This window comes from Amblyraja radiata, chromosome 3 (assembly GCF_010909765.2).
Source record: "Amblyraja radiata isolate CabotCenter1 chromosome 3, sAmbRad1.1.pri, whole genome shotgun sequence".
NCBI classification, from domain to species: Eukaryota; Metazoa; Chordata; class Chondrichthyes; order Rajiformes; family Rajidae; genus Amblyraja; species Amblyraja radiata.
The window spans coordinates 32,724,832-32,748,767 of NC_045958.1; the positions used below are offsets into that span (position 1 = coordinate 32,724,832).

The 23,936-nt window shown below is 44.7% G+C and overlaps 1 long non-coding RNA gene across 1 annotated transcript; it reads right to left on the minus strand.

The window, feature by feature from the left end:
- Window positions 1-1,043: 1,043 nt before the first annotated feature.
- On the minus strand, window positions 1,044-14,714 carry LOC116970653. The gene is made up of 3 exons (XR_004411234.1): window positions 14,703-14,714; window positions 14,120-14,122; window positions 1,044-1,100 (listed from the first exon to the last, which is right to left on the minus strand). It is a non-coding gene; the product is annotated as an uncharacterized LOC116970653 (long non-coding RNA).
- Between the last annotated feature and the right edge of the window lie 9,222 nt (window positions 14,715-23,936).

The window sequence follows — 23,936 nt, forward strand, 5'->3', positions numbered from 1 at the left end:
GAACGATCAGCCATGATCACAATGAATGCGGTGCTGGCTCGAAGGGGCAAATGGCCTCCTCCTGCACCTATTTTCTATGTTTCTATGAGATCCCATTGATGGTAATCTACTGGTATTTGCGGCACAGAAAGAGGGGAGTAGCTTGAATAGCTCAGCAATGGAAGGAAATGGATATTATATAATACCAACTACAGGCCTCCTGACTGTCACAACTATCTAGACGACATCTCTCCCATCCCAGTCTCTTGAAGAGACGTTATACCTTTCTATTATTATCTTATTCCCTGCATATCTGCTCTCGGGATGAGGCTTTCTACTCCAGGACTTCTGAAATGTCCTTTTACAGGAAATGCAGCTTCCCATTCACTGTGGTTGATCAAGACTGTACCCATAATCTCCTCCATATTCTGCACCTCTCCTCTCACTTCACCAATCCCCCAAGACTTAACATTAGTAGGGATCCCTTTGATTTTACTTTTCACTAGGGCAGTCACGGTGGAGCAGCGGTAGAGTTGCTGCCTTACATCGAATGCAGCGCCGGAGACTCAGGTTCGATCCCGATTACGGGTGCTGTCTGTACGGAGTTTGTACGTTCACCCCGTGACCTGCGTGTGTTTTCTCCGAGATCTTCGGTTTCTTCCCCCATTCCAAAGACGTACAGGTTTATAGGTGGACGTACAGGTAAAAATAAATTGTCCCTAGTGGATGTAGGATATTGTTCATGCGCGGTGATCGCTGGTCGGCACGGACCCGGTGGGCTGTAGTGCCTGTTTCCTTGTGTATCTCCAAACTACAACCTCACCAGCCTCTGTATTCAGCATATCATTCTTCAACATTTCCACCCGATACAACGTGATACCATCACCAGTCACATCTTTCTCTCCCTGCCCCTTTCTGCTTTCTGCAGGCATCGCTCTCTCCATGACTCACTGGTAAGTCCATCTCAGTCATTCCTCTCCATACCCCTCCCCATCCCCCTCCACCCCAGGCTCATTCCCCTGAAACCATCAGATATGTAACATCTGTCCCTAGACCTTATACTTCCTCCCTCATCGCCATCCAGGGATGTAAACAACGCTTCCAGGTGAGACAGAGATTCACTTGTACCTGCTCCAACATGGTCTAGCACAAACATTGCTCTCGATATGGCCTCCTCTACTATGGTGAGGCTAAACACAGATTGCATGACTACTTTGCTGAGCATCTGCATTCTGTCCACAGTAGCCATTTGGATCTCCTGGCCGCATGCCATTTAAATTCCCCTTCTCATTCCCACACCAATGTGTCTGCACTCAGTCTCCTCCACTGCCAAAGTGATTATAAACACAAACTAAACCTGAGTTGACTACAACCCAACTGCCTAAACATGTAGTACTCCAGTTTCTGGTAATCCGCATCCCCTTTGTCCCTTCCACTTTCCTCCTATGCACGCTGCTCCTCTCTCTCACCTGCTTCTTCACACGTTAGCCACCAACCCCTATCACCCTGTTTGTTCCCCACCATCCCCCACGCATTGTGCAGGAAGAAACTGCAGATGCTGGTTTACAACCAAGATGGACACATAATATGGAGTAACTCAGCAGGTCAGGCACCATCTCTGGAGAAAACCACTGATAACCACCACGCCACAATTGATCTCTCCTTCTTTCACTACTTGACCATTTTCTGCCAATCAACCTCTCCCAATTGAATCCAATGTTCACTTGCCAGTTCTTGCCCCACCCCTTCCCCCTCCTCTTTATTTTGGCTATATCCCCTCAGTCTAAATGAAGTATTGACCCCAAGGGTTAACTGTTCATTTCACTCTGCAAAGTGGCAGCCGGACCGGCTAAGTTCCTCGTGCTGCTCTCTCTTTTCTTGCAAGGGCATTATATTTCCATCTTTAAAAGAGACTGATCAGATGAACTTTACTGACAATCAAGTGCTTTCTCAAACTTCACAACAGAAACATATTTTTGATGTTGCGATTAATTAATGAACCATATTTAAATTTCTTGGCCAGCACGATTGGGAGCTGAACTCATATTTCAGGGTTTTTTTGGGTCTGGTTCATGCAATTATTATTCCTGTAATTTAAAAACTTACACTTTACACTTTTGAGATGTGTGAACTGAGAGATGTTTCTCTGCTGGGTAAACACAGCCTCTGTGAAATTATTATTTCTTTGTGCCATTTGGGTATCTTTTAGCAATGCTTCATTCTTCTGAATAGGTGACAGCAGCTATTGTCTAAAATACGGTTTCATAACTCATGTGCCAAATGCCAAAATCTGAGGACAAAAGAAATATAATAAGACACACCAGACTACTTCCAAGGTTGTTGAAAAAAGCATGCATAGCTTATTAAAATTATATTCTATTGTTTGGATACCACAGTGGAGTCTTTCCTTTTATAGCCTGAAGAAGGCTTATCAATTCTTTTATGATACTGTATATGAGAAGGCTACTGCACAGTCACTAGCGACAGTGACAGATGACGGGCAGATGTGCCAAAATAGGGAACCAGTGTATAATAGTCCTGCTATACTTCTACCTCTGAAGTTTTCTTTTTAAAGGTATTTTCTTCACGGAAAACATATTGGCACTTGACTCATTGATTGCAATTAATTTTTACAAGGGTGTGCTTCTACAACCTAATTAGTTTGACAGTTCGAAATTCTTCTTAATTTAGCCAAACACACTGCTGAGTCTGCTCAAGTGTGTATACTCGAATGTAAATTGTCCCAGTGTTCCAAACGTCTCCACACAAGTATGTTCCTACGTAGGAACCCTTTTGGTTCATCTACATTGCACATGTTGGCATTCATTTTATTTCTATCATGGACCGAACAAATATGCACAAACTGGGATCAAACCATTACTTTCCTAGAATTTAGCATTAGTTTAGTTTAGTGTAATTTAGTTTAGTTTAATATAGTTTAGCTTAGAGATACGGCGTGGAAACAGGCCCTTCGGCCCACTGAGCCTGCGACGATCAGCGACCCCCACACATGAACACTATCCTACACACACTAGGGACAATTTTAGAATTTTACCGAGAAAATTAATCAACAAACCTGTATGTCTTTGGAGTGTGGGAAGAAATTGGAGCTCCTGGAGAAAAACCACGAGGGTAACGGGGAGAATGTACAAACTCTGTACAGACAGCACCCGTAGTCAGGATAACATGACCATATGACCTTATGAACCAATTGAGACTAAACCATTTTACTGTATGTCTGGAAGCCAGACTGGGTTCCCTGAAAGACATTTGTGAACCAAATGGGCCTGTACAACAACCCAGTATCATCACAGAAAACCAGATAATGATCACATTTTTATTCCAGATTTATCTATCTCCAGCCTTCATGGTATGATTCAAACTGTGGCCCAATGTTCCAGTCATCTGGACCACCTGGTAAACAATTGCTTTACTGTTGTATTCTCTAAATCTGTTGTATCTTGATGTCAATCCACTGCTATCCCTAACAGTTTAACATGATTTGGATTTGGTTTATTTTTGTGACATGTATCAAGATACAATGTATAATGGAGGCATAGATGTGCTTTCTTGGCCAGAGCATCAATATGGTTAGACCAGGACAAATTGTTAATGATATATAGGCTCAGGTGCTTGAAGCTCTCAATCATCTCCACTTCAGCATCATTGATGCCGAATGGGGCATGTACACAGTACGTTTCCTGAAATTAATGACTATCTCTTTCATCTTGCTGACCTCGTCCACGTGTTAAAGGTGTTTACAAGGATAAAATGGTGTGCAGCTACAAAACTAAATGACAATGAAGGCAAATGTTAGTAGCTGCTTCGGACTTAGAGGAGACCAAATAGGTGAGTTGTTTTATTTCATTGCTTTGATTAAGCAGCTTGAAAGACTACAAGTGCTTCCATGGCTTCGAAAGAGGTTTGTGATTCTTCTGGCAATCCCTTTCTCTCCTATACTTCCTAAACCTTCTCTGCAAGAATTACTTTATTGGCATTGAGTCATAAGATCATAAAATTATAAATGATAGGAGCAGAATTAGGCCATTAGACCCATCAAGTCTACTCCGCCATTCAATCATGGCTGCTCTATCTCTTCCTCCTAACCCCGTTCTCCTGCCTTCTCCCCATAACCTCTGACACCTGTACTAATCAAGAATCTATCTATCTCTGCCTAAAACCTATTTCCCCTGGTTTTTGATTCGACTCCCTTGGGTATTCCCTCTCATAATTTTATAAATGTCTATAAGATTTCTATAAGATCACCCCTCAGCCTCCTGTGCTCTATATAATAAAGTCCTAGCTGACCCAATTTATGAGGATGTTGCCAGGAATCAAGGGCCTGCCAACATCCTAATTAATCTTCTCTGCATTCCTTCCAGCTTAATGGCATATTTTGCTCTTAATATCCTTGTAGAATATCTTAGCTCTATTTTATCTTACCTGCAAAAGCTATTTTACTTCGGAGTCAAGTGAGTGACTACGTGAAGAACCCCGCCAGGACGCATGCGTGTCATATCGCTACACGCATTGCAACGAGTCACAGCAGGGGGAACGACGTTCCCCTTAGCGGCAGAATTTGAAAGCAGGGAACAGCAGGTAAGGAGACTCTGCGTTCTTTCCACTTACTTTACAGGTGGAGGCATGGACAGATCCACGAAGGCTGCGAAAAAGCTGGCGGGGGTGAACCGCGGAGTTGCGGGCAGCCAGCAGCAGCAGCCAACGGCACGCCAATCTCCCGTAATGGGAACAGCTGTGCCCGACTTCGCTCCCGCACCAGCCACGGCCGGGCGGTAAAGCGAAGCAAAAAACTAACAGAGTCGTTGACTCCGATGAGTCCGACTTTGAACAGCCTCGAGCGGCCAGTGCCCATGAGCATTGGAGCCGGTTGGAGCGGCTTCAGGAGCAGCCTCGAGCGGCCAGTGCCCATGAGCATTGGGGCCGGTTGGAGCGGCTTCAGGAGCAGCCGCGAGCGGCCAGTGCCCGTGAGCATTGGAGCCGGTTGGAGCGGCTAGGGGAACAGGAGCAGCCTCGAGCGGCCAGTGCCCGTGAGCATTGGGGCCGGTTGGAGCGGCTAGGGGAACAGGAGCAGCCTCGAGCGGCCAGTGCCCGTGAGCATTGGGGCCGGTTGGAGCAGCTTCAGGAGCAGCCGCGAGCGGCCAGTGCCCGTGAGCATTGGAGCCGGTTGGAGCGGCTAGGGGAACAGGAGCAGCCTCGAGCGGCCAGTGCCCGTGAGCATTGGGGCCGGTTGGAGCGGCTTCAGGAGCAGCCGCGAGCGGCCAGTGCCCGAGAGCATTGGAGCCAGTTGGAGCGGCTGTTGGAGCAAATACTCCAAAGTGGCAGGCTCCGGGAGATGGAGACTAGTCACAGTGGGCAGCTAGTAAGTCCTACAGCAGTACCTCTTGTAGGGCTGCACAGTGTTTCTCCCTCATCAGAGGGGAATACTGAACCTGGAGCCTAAAATAGCTGCAAGTATCGACTACTTGTCATTCAACCAGCTATAAGGACAGGCATTAATGGACACCACAGCAAGACACTTACCACCAGGGAACTGCAAATCACTGAATGTTCCCAGTGTCAACCAGTGTATTTGGAAACATGTCGGAGCCTCAATCAGAGCCAGGGACTTGAAACTACAGAAAGTTCTGAAAGTCCTTACAGCGGGAATTACGGCTTTCGCCCGCACAATAAACGAAAAAGACATGACACAAGATCACCAGGATGCACTGGCTTTATTTTGCAACTCCCAATACGAGTTAAATAGCATTAGGAAGAGTGCCATCCAACCGGCTTTAGACCCCAATTTGCAGGCCTATGCAAACCTGGAACCTCCAAACCACCAATATTACTATTTGGAGGTGACTTATCCAAACAGGTAAAATAACTTGACAAAGAGGCTAAAACCCTGGGGCTCATTAAAGCAACGTCTAAAAACTACTTCGGCCAGAAACAGCACCCCTACGCACCACCAGTCGGCCAAGACAAACTGGTGAAAGCTCGAAGGCCAGGAACACTCAACGTCGGTCTTTTTTAGGCCATGGCCCAGACCGGCCTTCCTGGAAAATGCGCTAACCCTCAACACCGACCCAACTACAGATCCAGACACCGGCGCCTCAACGTCCACGGAGGATGCCGAAAAAGTAACAAACCTACCACTAGTAACCATGGAGGTAGGTGGGTCTGGTTCTTTATGAATTAAAGGGAGCATGGAGGTTGGTGGGAGATTACAATTCTATCTGGATGCATGGAATAAGTTAACTACCGACACTTATATTTTAAGCAGTATAGGGTTATACCATAGAATTTATACAAAAACATAACCCTCCAGTTCAGCATGTATCGAACCGAATGTTTGTGCTTACAGGCATAGGAAAATCAAAAGCGCATGCTGAACTACAGCGGCTATATAAAAAAGGAGTAATTGAGAAAACCCAACACGAATCACAGGAATTCGTGTCCAAAGTCTTTATCATAAACTAGAAAGATGGTGGTTGCCGCATCATCATAGATTTGACTAATTTGAATACTTTCGTACAATATATTCATTTCAAGATGGAAACCTTTGTTACTGCTAAGCAATTGATTTCCAAAGGTTACTACATGGCAAGCATCGATTTTAAAAGATGCTTACTATACAGTACCCATAAGAGGTGACCACAGATGTTATTTAACACAATGGATTATCTGAGGTTCACCATTAACTCAGTTCACATGACAGTGACTTTGCCGAAAGAAAAGGTTACAGCCTTAATAGAGGCTTGCAGCAAAATCATTGACATCACTAAACCATCCATCAGACTGGTAGCAAGAATAATTGGCAAGATAGTGGCTGCGTTTCCAGTTACACAATTCGGACCTTTACATTATCGAAATTTACAGAGGGCTAAAATACGAGCACTCAAAAATTTATGGTGGTCATTTTGACAGACCAATGAAGCTACCAACAGAGGCCATAATGGAACTAAAATGGTGGAAAGATAACATTAGGCATTGTTCCAATCCAATCATTATCAGCAACCCGTCTATGGTACTACAAACTGATGCCAGTGCACTTGGTTGGGGTGCTACCAATTCCATCTCCAGCTGTGGGGGAGATGGAATGCACAGGAGGCATCATTATTACAAACACTGGGCATAAACTACCTGGAAATGTTAAGTGCATTCCATGGCCTTAAGTCATATTGTTCTGGGTTATATCACCAGCATGTTAGACTATAAATTGACAACACCACCGTGGTAGCATATATCAACCATATGGGTGGAAACAAATCGACATCATGTGACAATCTGGCCAACACAATTTGGCAATAGTGTATCCAGAGAGATATTTGGATATCAGCTACCTACTTACCAGGTAAACTAAATTTAGTGGCAGACACCAGGTCACGCAAATTCAATGAAAACACTAAATGGATGTTGGATAAAAATGTATTTGCTGAAATTACAGCACGGTATGGAACACCAGATATCGACCTATTCGCATCCAGGCTCAATCACCAGTTATTGAATTATGTTTCATGGGAACCTGACCCTGGGGCAGCGGCAACAGATGCATTTTTGCTGCATTGGGGGAAATTGTTTATTTATGCATTCCCTCCTTTCTGCCTCATCAGTCGGGTATTAAGGAAAATACAGCAAGACTCTGCATCTGGTATTTTGATAGTACCCGATTGGCCTACTCAACCATGGTTCCTGGTGATACTCGACATGGTATTAGAACCATGCATCACCATCCATCATAGACCTAATTTACTGGTTCATCCCACAACAAGGGAAAGTTACCCATGTCATAATTATATAAACCTATTAATTTGTAGAGTTTGAAAGCACCTCTACTACACCTGGGACTGACGGACCGAACAGTGAATATTATTTCAGCGGCCCACAGACAGTCCACCAAAAAACAGTACTTGGTGTACATCAAGAAATGGGAAATGTACTGTCACAACAATAACATCACCCACAGATCTATGAACATCCCGTCTGTTCTGGAATTCCTGGCAAGCCTCCATTACGATGAGGGGCTCAGTTATATTGCCATCAACTGCGCCAGAAGTGCTCTGTCAACATACCTGTGGCAAGGAACAGAGCGGCATTCTGTTGGGACACACCCCCTGGTAACCAAATTCATGAGGGGCATTTTTAATGTTAATCCCCCCAAGAACCAGGTACTCCCAAATATGGGATGTGAGCATTGTACTGACCATGTTAAGAAACTGGTCTCCAGCTACAGCTCTGTCCCTACAGAAACTGACTATGAAAACAGTCATGCTGATGGCCTTGGTCACGGCACAAAGGGTCCAGTCGCTACAGAAACTAAGGCTGGACAACATGACTATTTCATCTGAAAATTTAACTTTTCACATCAATGAATTAGTCAAACAGAACAGACAGGGGTCAGCAGGCCTAAAAACAGAATTCAGGGCCTACCCGACAGATGATCGTCTCTGTATTGTAACACACTTACTATTATATATGGAGTATACTAAGATTATCAGAGGCAAAGAAATGTCACTTTTAATCAGCTACAAACAGCCACACAAAAAAGTGACAGTCCAGACCATCTCGAGATGGATAAACAGGACCTAATAAAGGCTGGAGTAGACACTAGCATTTTAAATCTCACTCCACCACGGATGCAGCTACATCGGCAGCTATGAAGTTGGATGTTCCTATGGACCAAATCCTCAAGACAGCAGGATGGTCAACGGAGAAAACTTTCCAACGATTTAATAACAAACCAGTCATTGAACCTGGAACATTCGCAGAAACAAATTTAAGTTCTGTAATATAATTTTACCCCATAAATAGGGGCTATAATTTGGTGTTAATATATTTATCGTTGGTTTTTCAATATCGTATTGATGTCTAATGATGTTAACACTATTCTCCCCATAATCAAGGCAGATGTGATGCATGGACTCGTTTCCATGGCATGAAATCACAGAGCTTTAAAATCTTCACGTAATCACTCACGTGACTCCGAAGTAAAATAGTAAGATTAAACGAGAATTTACCAGTTTGACGTTTGATCGTTATTTTATGAGGAGTAACGTTGAGGGATTACGTGCCCTCCGCTCCCACCCTTGATCATATACTCAACTGGTATCTCTTCTCTAATTTTACTATGTTTAGTCATTACAGTTATCTGTGATTTCACACCGCTGCTTTGAAGAATGACACGCATGCGTCCTGGCGGGGTTCTTCATGTAATCCCTCAACGTTACTCCTCATAAAATAACGATCAAACTTCAAACTGGTAAGTTCTCGTTTAATCTTACTATTTCTTGTCCTTTTTCTCTCCAGATTTTCCTCTTAAATGTACTCCAACATCTCATATTTTTCCAGGGTTTCGCATGATCCCAGCTACTTACGCCTGACGTATGCCTCCATCTTTTCCTGAACATCGTTGCTGCAGAGTGATTGCAGCCCACCGCCAAAATCAGCAGCTTCCCTGCAAGGGAGTTGCCCCTACCCTCACAGTTCAAGCCGATTGACCCGGAAGCGGTGGCGCTGTGATACAGCTGCGGCTCGCCTGCAGTCTGTCTGTTTTTACTTTTTGTGTTGTTTTTTTTGTCTAGTTTAGTAATTTTTTTGGTTATTAGGTGGTGTTATGTGTGTGGGGGGAGGGTGAAACAGAGCTTTCTGTCTCTCCCTTGGGGGGAATGCGACTTTTTGTCGTATCCCCCTTCTCTTCCCCCGTCTGCGCTGAGGCCTAATGGCGGAGCTGGCGGCCTCCAACCTGCGACCGACCTCGAGGGTCCGGAGGTAGAGCCAGCCAGGACTCACCAACGCGAGGCTGGCCGTCTTCGAGCTGTGGCGACGTCCGGGTAGCGGCACGACTCGGCGCTCCGGTGAGGGCGGACGGCGCGGAGCTGAGACACTCCTGTGTGAGCGGCACGGCTACTGGCTGGAAGGCGCTCCCGTGTGAGCAGCCCGGTTCGGGGCTTAGACGCTGCCGTGTGGGCGGACCGGCTCACGGCTGGAAGGTGCTCTCGTGGGGGCAGCCCGGTGCGGGGCTGAGACGCTGCCTTGTGGGCGGCCCGGTGCGGGGCGGAGACGGTGCTACGGCGGCTGAGGCGGCGTTCTGGCGGCGGCGACCTGGATCCGGGGCTCGGCCGCGGGCCAGTGGAGGACAATGTCGGGAGCTCGCAGGTCACAGGCTGGTGCCTGTTTTCCGGAGCACCCGTTGCAACAGCTGCGGGCAGCTTCGACCACCCCCGGGCCGCGGAGCTTGAACCGCGGGACTGATGCCATCGCCTCGGCGCAGAGGGAGAAGAGGAGGGAAGAGACAGTAACTCTAAGACTTTTGCCTCCATCACAGTGAGGAGGTGTTTGGTGAACTCACTGTGGTGGATGTTCATTTGTGTTTATTGTGTTTTGTTATTATTACATGTATGGCTGCAGGCAACAGCATTTCGTTCAGACCGAAAGGTCTGAATGACAAATAAAGGATTCAATTGATGTCTAGCAACATAGAGGGGAGGTTGAAAGTTTAATCCTTGCCTTATCCTTCACCTGTCCAAGTCCTGCTCCAAATTAAAATCTGAGCTTGTATATAGAGCACTCCAACTTTGCAGGAGCAACCAAATAATCATTCCTCACATTTCCACCGAGGATATATTGAAATCTGCATGAAGAAATGTGAATTGATCAAGTTATGGAATAATGATTTTTAAATGAAATATGTCATTTAAATGTTTGCATTCATTCTAATTGAAGGAACTCTACATACTACACTTGCATGTTTAAGTCACATGCATGTGAGAGGACGTTTTTAAAATGATACCTGAAAGGTGCTATCAGACGAGGTGCTGAAAACACATGCAATTACTATTTCAAGAGGCATTTATAGAGATGCTTAAATAGACAAGACATAAAAGGATACAGTTCTATTGTTGGCAAATGGGATTAGTGTAGAAGTGCAAAAAAATGGACATAATGGGTCAATGGACCTGTTTCTATGCTGTATGACATACACTGTGTGCTGCATGTTCTATGACACTAAATGTTTTCAGGTACAACATGCTTTAGGAATTCATATACAATACAATACAATACAATTCAATTTATTGTCATTTGGACCCCTTGAGGTCCAAACGAAATGCCGTTTCTGCAGCCATACATTACAAACAAATAGACCCAAGACACAACACAGTTTACATAAACATCCATCACATTGCTGTGATGGAAGGCCAAAAAAACTTCTCTCTCCACTGCACTCTCCCCCCCCCCCCCCCGATGTCAGAGTCAAAGTCAAAGCCCCCGGCGGGCGATGGCGATTGACCCGTGGCCATTTAAGCCACGCCGGGTGATGCAGGGTCGCACACCGGGTCTTGGTGTTAGAGCCCCCGGCGTGCGCTCGCAGAGACCCGCCGCCATTCCAAGCCGCGCGGGGCGGTGCTGTAAGGCCCCGCTCCAGGAGCTCTTCAACCCCGCAACTCGGGCGGGAGAAGTCGCCGCTGCGGAAGCCCCGAAAAGCGGTCTCCCTCCAGGGACCCGCGGGCTCCCGGTGCCGCACGCAAAACCCGCAGTTGCAGCCACCGAATCTCCGGGGGTCGGGTCGCAGCAGCGTCCACCACAGCTCCACCCGCTCTGGACTCGGCCAGCTCCGCGACGGTGAGGTGAGTAGTCGGCACCAGAAGCCCCGGTCTTCCTGTTGGAGGCCGCTCCTCGTTGCAGCCCCAACGACAACGGAGACCCGACAAAGAAAAGGTCGGGTTTCCCGTGCAGGGAGAGATTTAAAAGTTACCCCCAACCCCCCCACACCACCCCCACCCCCCCACACACATACCCCAACAAAAAATAACAAAAACTACATAAAAACATAGACATAAAATAATAAAAACGCAGACGGACTGCAGAGGCCGCTGCAGACGAGAGTCGCGCCGCCTTCCGGAATTCAAGGTAATTTTTATGGTATTTACATGTGTGTATAAATTATATTGACCTCATAATAATTATATTAGCTAAATCTGTGTTATAATGATAAACAGTCATATGATTATATAAGAAACAGAAGTTAGACACAAAATGCTGGAGTAACTCAACGGGACAGGCAGCATCTCTGGAGAGACAGAATGAGTGACGTTTCGGGACGAAACACTTCTTCAAAGAACCAGAAGTGATGGGTTATATGGCCTCTTGAAACTATTTCGACATTCAGTAAGTCTGTACTTAATCCTTTGCTTTATCCTCTTCCTCATTTATCCAGTGTCCATAAATCTATTGATCTTGGTCTTAAATATATTCAACACCCGTGCATCGTAGAGCCTCTGGAGGTAAAGAATTCCAATCAGTCATAATCCTCTGCATAAAGAAATCATTCCTTATCTTTGCCCAAAGTAGCTGACTCTTAAGCTTGACACAATGCCCAATAGTTCAAGAGTAAATAATAAATGAACGAAGGCTATTGATCATACAAAAGCAAAATATTGTGGATTCTGGAAATCTGAAACAGAAAAGGCTGAAAATATCCAGCATCTGTAGAGATAGATTTAAAGTTAACATTTCAGGATAATGATCTTTCTTAGTTCCATTTAAGGTGATTTTCATAAGATACAAGATTTTATTGTATAAAATTTTACAAATGGTTGAGTTAGAGCATATATCATATGTAGTCTGGAGTTATAATGACAACTAGAGTTATGGTGGCCGACTAGGAAAAGGGGAGATGCAGCGAGACCTCGGTGTCATGGTACACCAGTCATTGAAAGTGGGCATGCAGGTGCAGCAGGCAGTGAAGAAAGCGAATGGTATGTTAGCTTTCATAGCAAAAGGATTTGAGTATAGGAGCAGGGAGGTTCTACTGCAGTTGTACAGGGTCTTGGTGAGACCACACCTGGAGTATTGCGTACAGTTTTGGTCTCCAAATCTGAGGAAGGACATTATTGCCATAGAGGGAGTGCAGAGAAGGTTCACCAGACTGATTCCTGGGATGTCAGGACTGTCTTATGAAGAAAGACTGGATAGACTTGGTTTATACTCTCTAGAATTTAGGAGATTGAGAGGGGATCTTATAGAAACTTACAAAATTCTTAAGGGGTTGGACAGGCTAGATGCAGGAAGATTGCTCCCGATGTTGGGGAAGTCCAGGACAAGAGGTCACAGCTTAAGGATAAGGGGGAAATCCTTTAAAACCGAGATGAGAAGAACTTTTTTCACACAGAGAGTGGTGAATCTCCGGAACTCCCTGCCACAGAGGGTAGTCGAGGCCAGTTCATTGGCTATATTTAAGAGGGAGTTAGATGTGGCCCTTGTGGCTAAGGGGATCAGAGGGTATAGAGAGAAGGCAGGTACGGGATACTGAGTTGGATGATCAGCCATGATCATATTGAATGGCGGTGCAGGCTCGAAGGGCCGAATGGCCTACTCCTGCACCTAATTTCTATGTTTCTATATCACTTTAACATGATTAATTTTAATGGTATTAAATTCCTACTATTTGCGTTGTAAATATGTTTTCTCAGCTGTTGCACACTCCAGTAATCTAATGTGGCTTTGCACCTTTTAATCTGGAATCAGTTCTATTAATTATGCATTAGCAAGCCACATTTACAGAAGAAAACCTTCCAAATGTATAATGAGGTTGGTCAGGCAGTCCATAAATGTGTGGTGCGTCATCCCATTTTAATGTGAACACAAAGGGGCCTGTCCTACTTAGGCGATTGCAGGAGACTATGCAGTCGCCACATGGTCGCCACATGTTCGCGGGTGGTTGCTGGGGAGTCGCCTTCATGGTCGTGAGGAGTTCCCGCATTCTGGGAACTAGTCGCGCCTCATTATGGTCAACATGTTGAAAAATTAGCGGTGATCAGAATGAAGCTGCCATGGAGAGTAGCGAGAATTCTCCTGCCGAGGGTGGGTTGCCAGGAGGTTGAAGGTTCTCGTAGGTTCTCGGATAACCGACCAAGGATAACCTACCGGTAATGTTAAATGTCCACCGAGCTTCACAGCCGTGTATCTCTGACTTCTTAAAAGTTGTCTCCACTCCTTCTCCTCCCTCTCCCCCTTCACCCTCCTCAATGAGGTCCTCCCTCATTCTTCTAAACTCCAGCGAGTACAGGCCCAGTGTCGTCAAATGCTCATCATATGTTAACCCACTCATTCCTGGGATCATTCTTGTAAACCTCCTTTGGACCCTCTCCAGTGCCACCACATCCTTCCTCAGATATGGTGCCCAAAATTGCTCACAATACTCAGAATATGGCCTGACCAGCACCTTATAGAGCCTCAGCTCTATATTTGTATTCGAGCCCTCATGAAACACATGCTAACATCACATTTGCGTCTTTACCACTGATTTGACTTGCAGATTAACGTTTTGGGAATCCTGCACCAGCATTCCCAAGTCCCTTCGCAACTCTGATTTCTGGATTCCCCATTTAGAAAATAGCCTACGCCTTTATTCCTACTACCAAAATGCATGACTCCACACTTTGCTACACTATATTCCATCTGCCACTTCTCGGTCCACTCTCCCAACCTATCCAAATCCTTCTGCAGAGTCCCTACTTTCTCTATACCACCTGCCCCTCCAACTATTTTTATATCATCCACAAACTTGGACATAAAGAATTCAATCCCTTCATCAAAATCATTAATATACAATTTGATGAGTAACGGCTCCTGCACCAACCCCTGCGGAACTCTGTTAGTCACTGGAAGCCAACCATAAAAAGCCCCCTTTATTGCCACTCTTTACCTTCTGCCATCCAGCCAACCTGCTATCCTTGCTAGTATCTTCCTTTTGATACCATCTTCCTCTCAGGCTCTCATCTTCCTCAGCAGCCTCCCATATGGCACCTTATCAAAGGCTTTCTGAAATGCTAGGTAAACATTTGTCTGTCCTGATATTTATCTTTCAAAGATATCAGCACATTCATCAGGCAAGACCTAACCTTCATAAAGCCACCTGTTTCAGAACCCTACAGTGCAGTTTACCCACACCAACTGTTTCTCCTCAGATAGACACAAAATGCTGGGGTAACTCAGCGGGACAGGCAGCATCTCTGGAGAGAAGGAATGGGTGATGTTCCGGGTTGAAACTCTTCTTCAGACTAGGTATTCTACATCTACACTGCATTTACCATTAATACAAGTATGATTGTCTAAGTGCCATCTATGACATGTCTAGATTGTAAATAATGCATTTTCCATGAGTCCATGGTAATTATTTTGATCATTTTTGTTCCATGAGTATTTTCAATTAGCTCAATGGCTGAATGAAATTTCATTTGCTCACAAGATATAATTGGCTGCACAAAGCAGGAGAATATATTTGTTTAAGAAGGAACTGCAGATGCTGGAAAATCGAAGGTACACAAAAAAGCTGGAGAAACTCAGCGGGTGCAGCAGCATCTATGGAGCGAAGGAAATAGGCGACGTTTCGGGCCGAAACCCTTCTTCAGACTGATCGGGGGTGGAGGGGGCGGGGACAAGAAAGGAAAAAGGAGGAAGAGCCCGAAGGCTGGGGGATGGGAGGAGACAGCAGGGGGACTGAGGAAGGGGAGGAGATAGCAAGGACTAACAAAATTGGGAGAATTCGATGTTCATGCCCCCAGGATGCAGACTCCCCAAGCAGAATATGAGGTGCTGTTCCTCCAATTTCCGGTGCTGCTCGCTGTGGCCATGGAGGAGACCCAGGACAGAGAGGTCGGATACGGAGTGGGAGGGGGAGTTGAAGTGCTGAGCCACCGGGAGGTCAGCTTGGTTATTGCGGACCGAGCGGAGGTGTTCGGCGAAACGATTGCCTAACCTCCGCTTGGTCTCACCGATATAGATCTGCTGACATCTAGAGCAGCGGATGCAATAGATGAGGTTGGAGGAGATGCAGGTAAACCTCTGTCGCACCTGGAACGACTGCTTGGGTCCTTGAACGGAGTCGAGGGGGGAGGTAAAGGGACAAGTGTTGCATCTCTTGCTGTTGCAAGGGAAAGTGCCTGGGGAGGGGGTGGTACGAGAGGGAAGGGAAGAATTGACAAGGGAGTTATTCTTCCTCCTTTTTCCTTTCCCCCTCCACCCCCGATCAGTCTGAAGAAGGGTTTCGGCCCGAAACGTTGCCTATTTCCTTCGCTCCATAGATGCTGCTGCACCCGCTGAGTTTCTCCAGCTTTTTTGTGTACCTTCGATTTTCCAGCATCTGCAGTTCCTTCTTAAACAAATATATTCTCCTACTTTGTGCAGCCAATTATATCTTGTGAGCAAATGAAATTTCATTCAGCCATTGAGCTAATTGAAAATACTCATGGAACAAAAATGATCAAAATAATTACCATGGACTCATGGAAAATGCATTATTTACAATCTAGACATGTCATAGATGGCACTTAGACAATCATACTTGTATTAATGGTAAATGCAGTGTAGATGTAGAATACCTAGTCTGAAGAAGAGTTTCAACCTTATGGAGGGAGCGGTCTTTGCGGAAGGCAGATATGGGGGGAGATGGGAAGATGTGGCGAGTGGTGGGGTCACGTTGGAGGTGGCGAAACTGACGGAGGATTACTTTTTGTATGTGACGGTTGGTGGGGTGAAAGGTGAGGACTAGGGGGACTCTGCCCTTGTTGCGAGTGGGGGGATGGGGAGAGAGAGCAGTGTTGCGGGGTATGGAAGAGACCCTGGTGCGAGCCTCATCTATGGTGGAGGAGGGGAACCCCTGTTCCCTGAATAATGAGGACATTTCAGATGTCCTGGTGTGGAACGCCTCATCCGTGGAGCAGATGCGGCGTAGACGGAGGAATTGGGAGTAGGGGATGGAGTCCTCACAGGAAGCAGGGTGGGAAGAAGTGTAGTCCAGATAGCCATGGGAGTCAGTGGGTTTATAGTGGATGTCGGTCAGAAGTCTATCACCTGCAATGGAGATAGTGAGGTCAAGGAATGGTAGGGAAGTGTCGGAAATGGTCCAGGTGTATTTGAGTGCCAGATGGAAGTTAGTGGTGAAGTGGATGAAGTGAGTCAGTTGTGTGCGGGTGCAGGAGGTGGCACCAAAGCAGTCGTCGATGTAGCGGAGGTAGAGGTCGGGGATGGGGCCCTGGTATGTATTGAACAAAGATTGCTCGACGTAACCGACAAATAGGCAGGCATAGCTGGGGCCCATAGCTACGCCTTGTATTTGGAGGAAATGGGAGGAGTCGAACGTGAAGTTATTGAGGGTAAGGAGCAGATCCGCTAGGCGGAGGAGAGTGTCAGTGGCTGGGTATAGGTTGCTTCTCTGGTCGAGGAAGAACCGGAGGGCTTTGAGACCATCCTGATTGGGGATGGAGGTGTAGAGTGACTGGACGTCCATGGTGAAGATGAGGGGGTGAGGGCCTAGAGAATGGAATGCGTGGAGACGACGGAGAGTGTCTGAGGTGTCTTGAACATAGGTAGGGAGGGATTTAACCAAGGGGGATAGGATGGAGTCAAGGTATTTGGAAATGAGTTCGGTGGGGCACGAACAGGCAGAGACAATGGGTCTTCCGGGACAGTCAGGTTTGTGGATTTTAGGGAGAAGGTAAAATCGGGCCGTGTGGGGCTGGGGAACGATGAGGTTGGAGGCTCGGTCGGGTAGGGCATTGGAGTTGATGAAGTCGGTGATGGTGCTGGAGATGGTGGCCTGGTGCTCGTCAGTGGGGTCATGGTCCAGGGGTAAGTAGGAGGAGGGGTCCGAGAGTTGGCGCGTGGCCTCAGCTTTGTAGAGATCGACGCGCCAGACTACCACGGCACCTCCCTTGTCGGCGGGTTTGATAACCCAATCTGGGTTGTTGCGGAGTGAGTCAATGGCAGAACGTTCATGGGGGGAGAGATTGGAGTGAGACAGGGGAGTGGAGAAGTTGAGGCGGTTGATGGAGAAGTTGAGGCGACGGCAGTTTTTGATGAAGAGTTCTAAAGCCGGAAATTGGCCACGAGGGGGGTTCCACGAGGAGGGGGTGCGTTGGAGATGGGAAAAGGGGTCATCAGTGGGGGGCGAGGACTCCTTCCCATGGAAGTACGCTGTGAGGCGGAGGCGACGGAAATATTTCCCTTGGTTAACCTTGAATAGCTCAATATACTCAACAAGAGGTTGGTTATATTACATTTAAAACAGTCCTAAATCTGATCAACTGTGCTGATCCAAACCCAATTTTTAAATAGATATCAAATCTATATGGGTTGCATTATAGACAATAGACAATAGGTGCAAGAGTAGGCCATTCAGCCCTTCGAGCCAGCACCACCATTCACTGTGATCATGGCTGATCATCCACATTCAGTACCCCGTTCCTGCCTTCTCACCATATCCCCTGACTCTGCTATCTTTAAGAGCTCTATCTAATGTCCCTGTCCCACTTAGGAAACCTGAACGGAAACCTCTGGAGACTTTGCGCCCCACCCAAGGTTTCCGTGCAGTTCCCAGAGGTTCCCGGAGGTTTTTGTCAGTCTCCCTACCTGCTTCCACTACCTGCAACCTCCGGCAACCACCTGCAACCTCTGGGAACCGCACGGAAACCTTGGGTGGGGCGCAAAGTCTCCAGAGGTTTCCGTTCAGGTTTCCTAAGTGGGACAGGGGCATTACTCTCTCTTGAAAGCAGCCAGAGAATTGGCCTCCACTGCCTTCTGAGGAAGAGAATTCCAGATTCATAACTCTCTGGGTCAAAAAGTTTTTCCTCATCTTCTAAATGGCCTACCCCTATTCTTAAACTGTGGCCCCTGGTTCTGAATTCCCCCAACATCGGGAATATTTTCAATGCTCATATTCAATGATCTTTCCCATAACATACAGCATAATTTACTTTCCACAGACATATCTTACGTCATCTTGTTCATCCCAAATAGAAGTTGCAAAATCATTTTATATTTTAAATGGCCAATATTTTTGTAATTATTTTAGCATTACTGTGGAATAAATGTTCAATGATTTAGATTGCTGAGTTATCTTGTCATTTCGTTGGGATTCTGCGATGCTCTCCTGGTTCTCTATTCCCTATTCTCTTTGGTGAAGCCTAGTCTTGAGAGAGACATGTTATGATTACGTCTGGATAAATTTGATAACCATGTTTCGATAAACCCAAGTCATGCATTATTGACAAGATAGATTTTACAAAGTAGTGCTCCTGGCTTCCAACTTCACTCACTGGTAATGAATTTTAGTGCACAGGATTTTAGTACACAGGTCAGAGAGCTCTGTAGGGTTTTTTACACAGGGTGCTCTGTTCGGTTCTATGACTTCCATACTCAAGTTCTTCATAAATTGTCGCAAAAGAACTTGGAAAGTGAATCCATAAAATCTATTCTTCAATGTACCGTTGCAAGGGAAACATAACTTGTCTGCTTCACCCGACCACCTAAGCAATCAGCATTTGCTCCCAGTATGAGATTGCACTTAACTAATACAACTTTATTGCAATCTAATGCAGAATCAAAAATAAAGAAGCAAATATAAATAGAATGCAGATGTCCACAAACGCATTGCAGATCGAGCCATGTTTGCAACAAAATGTAGTGTCTTATTCTGGTACGATTCAACTGCCACAGTAGCAGTACTACAACATTTATAGCAGCCTTTCAAGCATAGTTTCACATCCATAATTTATGGATGATACACTCATTTCATCCATCAAAGGAATCAATGCATGCGCACACATTGTATACCTCAGGACTAATTTCATTCCATACTCCAAATCAAAGTTTCACTAGGTTTTACCTAATTTACCTATTATTACAGCAACGTGCTCATTTTTAAAGAGTAATTACTACCTCAGTTTATAGAAAAATAAATTTAATAACTGCCTCTGTTAGTAAACCTTTTAGAAAAACATTGGTCCAATCTGTTTCCTACTCCTGCTGAGTTAACAATTTTTAACAAGACTCTTTAATGGGAATGTAAGCAATTTATTAAACTTAAAAATGCTTAGTTAGATAACACAAAGTCTGTTTGTGTCAGCAATTTCCTGTAAGATTTACCTCTTTTTTCAACATAGAGCATGTCAACCAGGAAGAGCATTGTTTGAGGAAGGTAACTAAATACAGAAAATCATAGAGAAATGGAGTCAACACAACAAACACCAGTGAACTGTCAAAATATTTCCCTTGTGCTTTCTTAAGTTTGTATGGCCAAAGTAATGTTGATCTCCTTTGACACACCTGGCATGCATTTGCGGTACTTGATTGCTTTTAGTGAAACACCACATCAATATTACACAGAGCGCTTTTGTTTGGTTTTACTAGTTCGCCTTGGCCAGGACAAATTAAACTACCTTGAAACCAGAATCTGGCCTTAAAGACATCGTTTTAGTGCACTCCTTTAAAATGTTAATGTTTCCTTATGTAGTATTGACACAATGAACTGATAATAAGGCAGTAACTTGTACATGGTTTCTATCTACAGTATCTATCTTCCATTCACGGCTCAGTACACTACCCCTAAATCATTTACTTTGTAGCTATGTTGAATAATTTAGTCTCTAGTTGCCATTTAATATCTTGTGTATTCAGTGGGATTATTAATTTAGTAGTGACCAAATGAATGCTTCCAACTCAAACAGCTATGGAAAGTTTAGTCAAAACTACTTGTGAAGTGATTGGTTAAACTCTTTTGAAGATTTGTGCAGCAGTCATCAACAAACTTTTATTCTGAGGTTTTTGTAGAAGTATGTTGTGACTTTTGGAATCCATCATTTTCTGCAGTTTCTGAAATTAAGAGATCTCAGACTTATGGCTGTGCACATTTCCCAGGAAGCTTCTGATTAAGTTTAGTGGGGAAAATAGTCATGATGAGTATCAATGATTAAGTCATCGCTGGTCCATCAATTGCCTGAACAACAATCAAGCGACAGGGCAGGCATTTGAGTTCAAATTCTAAATTGGGGCTAGGCCAGTCCCAGTAAGATGTGGGTGGCGGGGGTCTAGACAGTCCGGCCAGACCCTCTAGCAGGCCCGGACTGTCCGCCATAGGCCGAAGACCCTGGTGAGACCGCACCTGGAGTATGGTGTGCAGTTTCCTTCCTAATTTGAGGAAGGACATTCTTGCCATTGAGGGAGCGCAGCGTAGGTTCACCAGGTTAATTCCCGGGATGGCGGGACTGACATATGATGAAATAATGGGTCAACTGGACTTATATTCACTGAAATTTAGAAGGATGAGAGGATATCTTATAGAAACATATACAATTATTAGGGATTGGACAGGCTAGATGCAGGAAAAATGTTCCCCATTTTGGGGAGTCCAGAACCAGTGGTCACAGTTCAAGAATAAGGAGTAGGCCATTTAGGACTGAGATGAGGAAAAATGTTTTCACCCAGAAAGTTGTGAATCTGTGGAACTCTCTGCCACAGAAGGCAGTGGAGGCAAATTCACTGGATGTTTTCAAGAGAGAGTTAGATTTAGGTCTTTGGGCTAACAGAATCAAAGGATATGGGGAAAAAGCGAAGGAGGTACCGATTTTTGACAATCAGCCATGATCATATCGAATGACAGTGCTGGCTCGAAGGGCCGAATGGCCTACTACTGCACCTATTTTCTAAGTATCTATGTTTCTATGACCCAGGACCGACTCAGAAGATTCAGCTCATTCACTACGAATCGAGAAAGGAAGCCCCATCTGGAAAGCCCTGCCGCAGACAGTTTCAGTATCAGTTTAGTTTATTGTCACGTGTACCGAGGTACAGTGAAAAGCTTTTGTTGCATGCTAACCAGTCAGCGGATAGACAATACATGATTATATCAATCCATTTACAATGTGAAGATACATGAAAAGGGAATAACGTTTAGTGCAAGGTAAAACCAGGAAATTCCGATCAAAGATAGTCTGAGGGTCATCAAAGAAGTAGATAGTGGTTCAGTACTGCTCTCTGGTTGCAGTAGAATGATTCAATTGCCTGCCGCAGACCAGAACCCATCCGGAAGGCCCAGCTTGCCCGCTGCAGAGAGGGGACTCGCCTTCCGCGGACAGAGGACCCACCTGATAGGCCCAACTCACCCACAGCAAATCGAGGACTGTATCCTGGCCATCACGTAAACCAAACTCCATTTAAACCATGTTGCCCAGACAAGGCCTTGCAGCATAATCAAGGACAAGTCTCACTCCCTCTTCTCCCCCTCCCATCGGGAAAAAGGTAGAGAAATGTGAAAAAGCACAACTCCAGATTCAGGGACAATTTCTTCCGAGTTGTTATCAGGCAACTGAACCATCCAACTAGAGACCTACCATCTACCTCATTGAAGACCATTGGACTATCTTTAATCGGACTTTATCTTGCACTAAACGTTATTCCCTTTATTGTGTATCTGTACACGTGACAATAAAGTAAACTAAACTAAGCTAAAACATTCACAGGATCGTTATCTTTGTTAATAAAGGCATGGAGAAAGATTGAAACTTCCGAAAATGGGTAGACTTATATTGGATGAGAAGCTAAACATTAAAATCATCAAATAAAACTTACGTTGAAAATCAGCAGTATCTGGACATTGTCTGTAATTTAGGATTTTCTGTCTGCTATTGAGCTGCCATATGTCCTCTCTGACATTCAATACATTTACAGTCTATGGTCAATAGCATGGAAACATTTACTTTCTCCAAAAGGTGAGCCCCCCAAACACTTTCATAATCGTAAAGTAACCATCGGCTCAACTCTTAGATTTCTTTGTCCAGAGAAAACCGCTTCAGTCTGCTCAATCTCTCTAGTTTATGCAACCTTTTACTTCTTGTCACTTTCAAGGGAATTCTTTTTGAAATTTGATTGATTGAATTTTGATAGAACAATACAGCATGCAAACAGACCCTTCAGCCTATCGAGTTTGTTCCGACCATCGATCACCCATTCATACTAGTTCTATGTTATCCCATTTTGCATCCGCCTCTTACACACAAGGTGCAATTTACAGAGGCCTATTATTCTCAAAACCTGCAAGTCTTTGGGAATTGGAAGGAAACCAGAGCACCCCAGGAAAATCCATGCAGTCACAGGGAGAATGTGCAAACTCCACATAGACAGCACCCACAATCAGGATCAAACCTTGGTCTCTGGCACAGTGAGGCAACATCTCTTCCAGCTGCACCACTGTAACACTCTACGCCTCCAAATGTTTTCTAGAGACCAGAGCAGTCCATGATAATTTAAGTATGATTCAATTATGTTTTCATAAAGGATTAATGCAACTACATCATTTTCATTTTCATAGTTGCTCTATAAAATCATGAAGAATATGACATCACTATTTGATCGCTCCGTTCTTAAATCTTGCGTTGAAGTACTGCAATTTCATTAAAACTTAGTCCTTCTGAATCGCTCTAACAAATTTGCAATGATTATCCTTTCAATAAATAGTTATTAAAAATTGATAAATACATTTTTAGCAGCTTTTGTGTTTATTGAAAAGGCATTTTGAAAAATAAAACAATCCAAAATGTTCCAAAATTTAATGGAAAGTTAATAAAGTTTATGGTGTATTGAAATAAACAGATAAAGGCAGCTAAACATATATTGCTTAGAGCTACCATGCAAAGTCAAGAGTACCCAGAGTGTTTTCAGCACTAACTAATAATTCAAAATTATTTTGGATGTTTAGATACTATTCTAACCAATAATATTGATTAATTTGTTTTTACTTTGTTTTTAAATATAGGAAAATCAGTAGCACATTCAGGAAGCAGTGAACTTTAAGCTTTATAATGTTAGTTACAACTTTAGGTCAATTTTAAGTCATCAGTTTGAATGTGAACTCTGCTGCTTTCTCCACAGATGCTGTTTGACCTGCTGAGTATGTTCAGCATTTACTGCTTTTATTTATGTGTTCTACCATTTTTTTGTTTTTTTTGTTTTTTAGTGCCTCGACATACATCCTTGTGCTGAAGTTGCTTCCAGAATAAATCCTCAGTCAAAGATATTAAACCTCTCCACGTTTTAGTTTTCTGTCTAATGGTTGTTAATCACCAAAGTGCTCAGTGAACTTTCCCATTAGTGCACCTTACATTTGCCTGTAATGATATTCATGC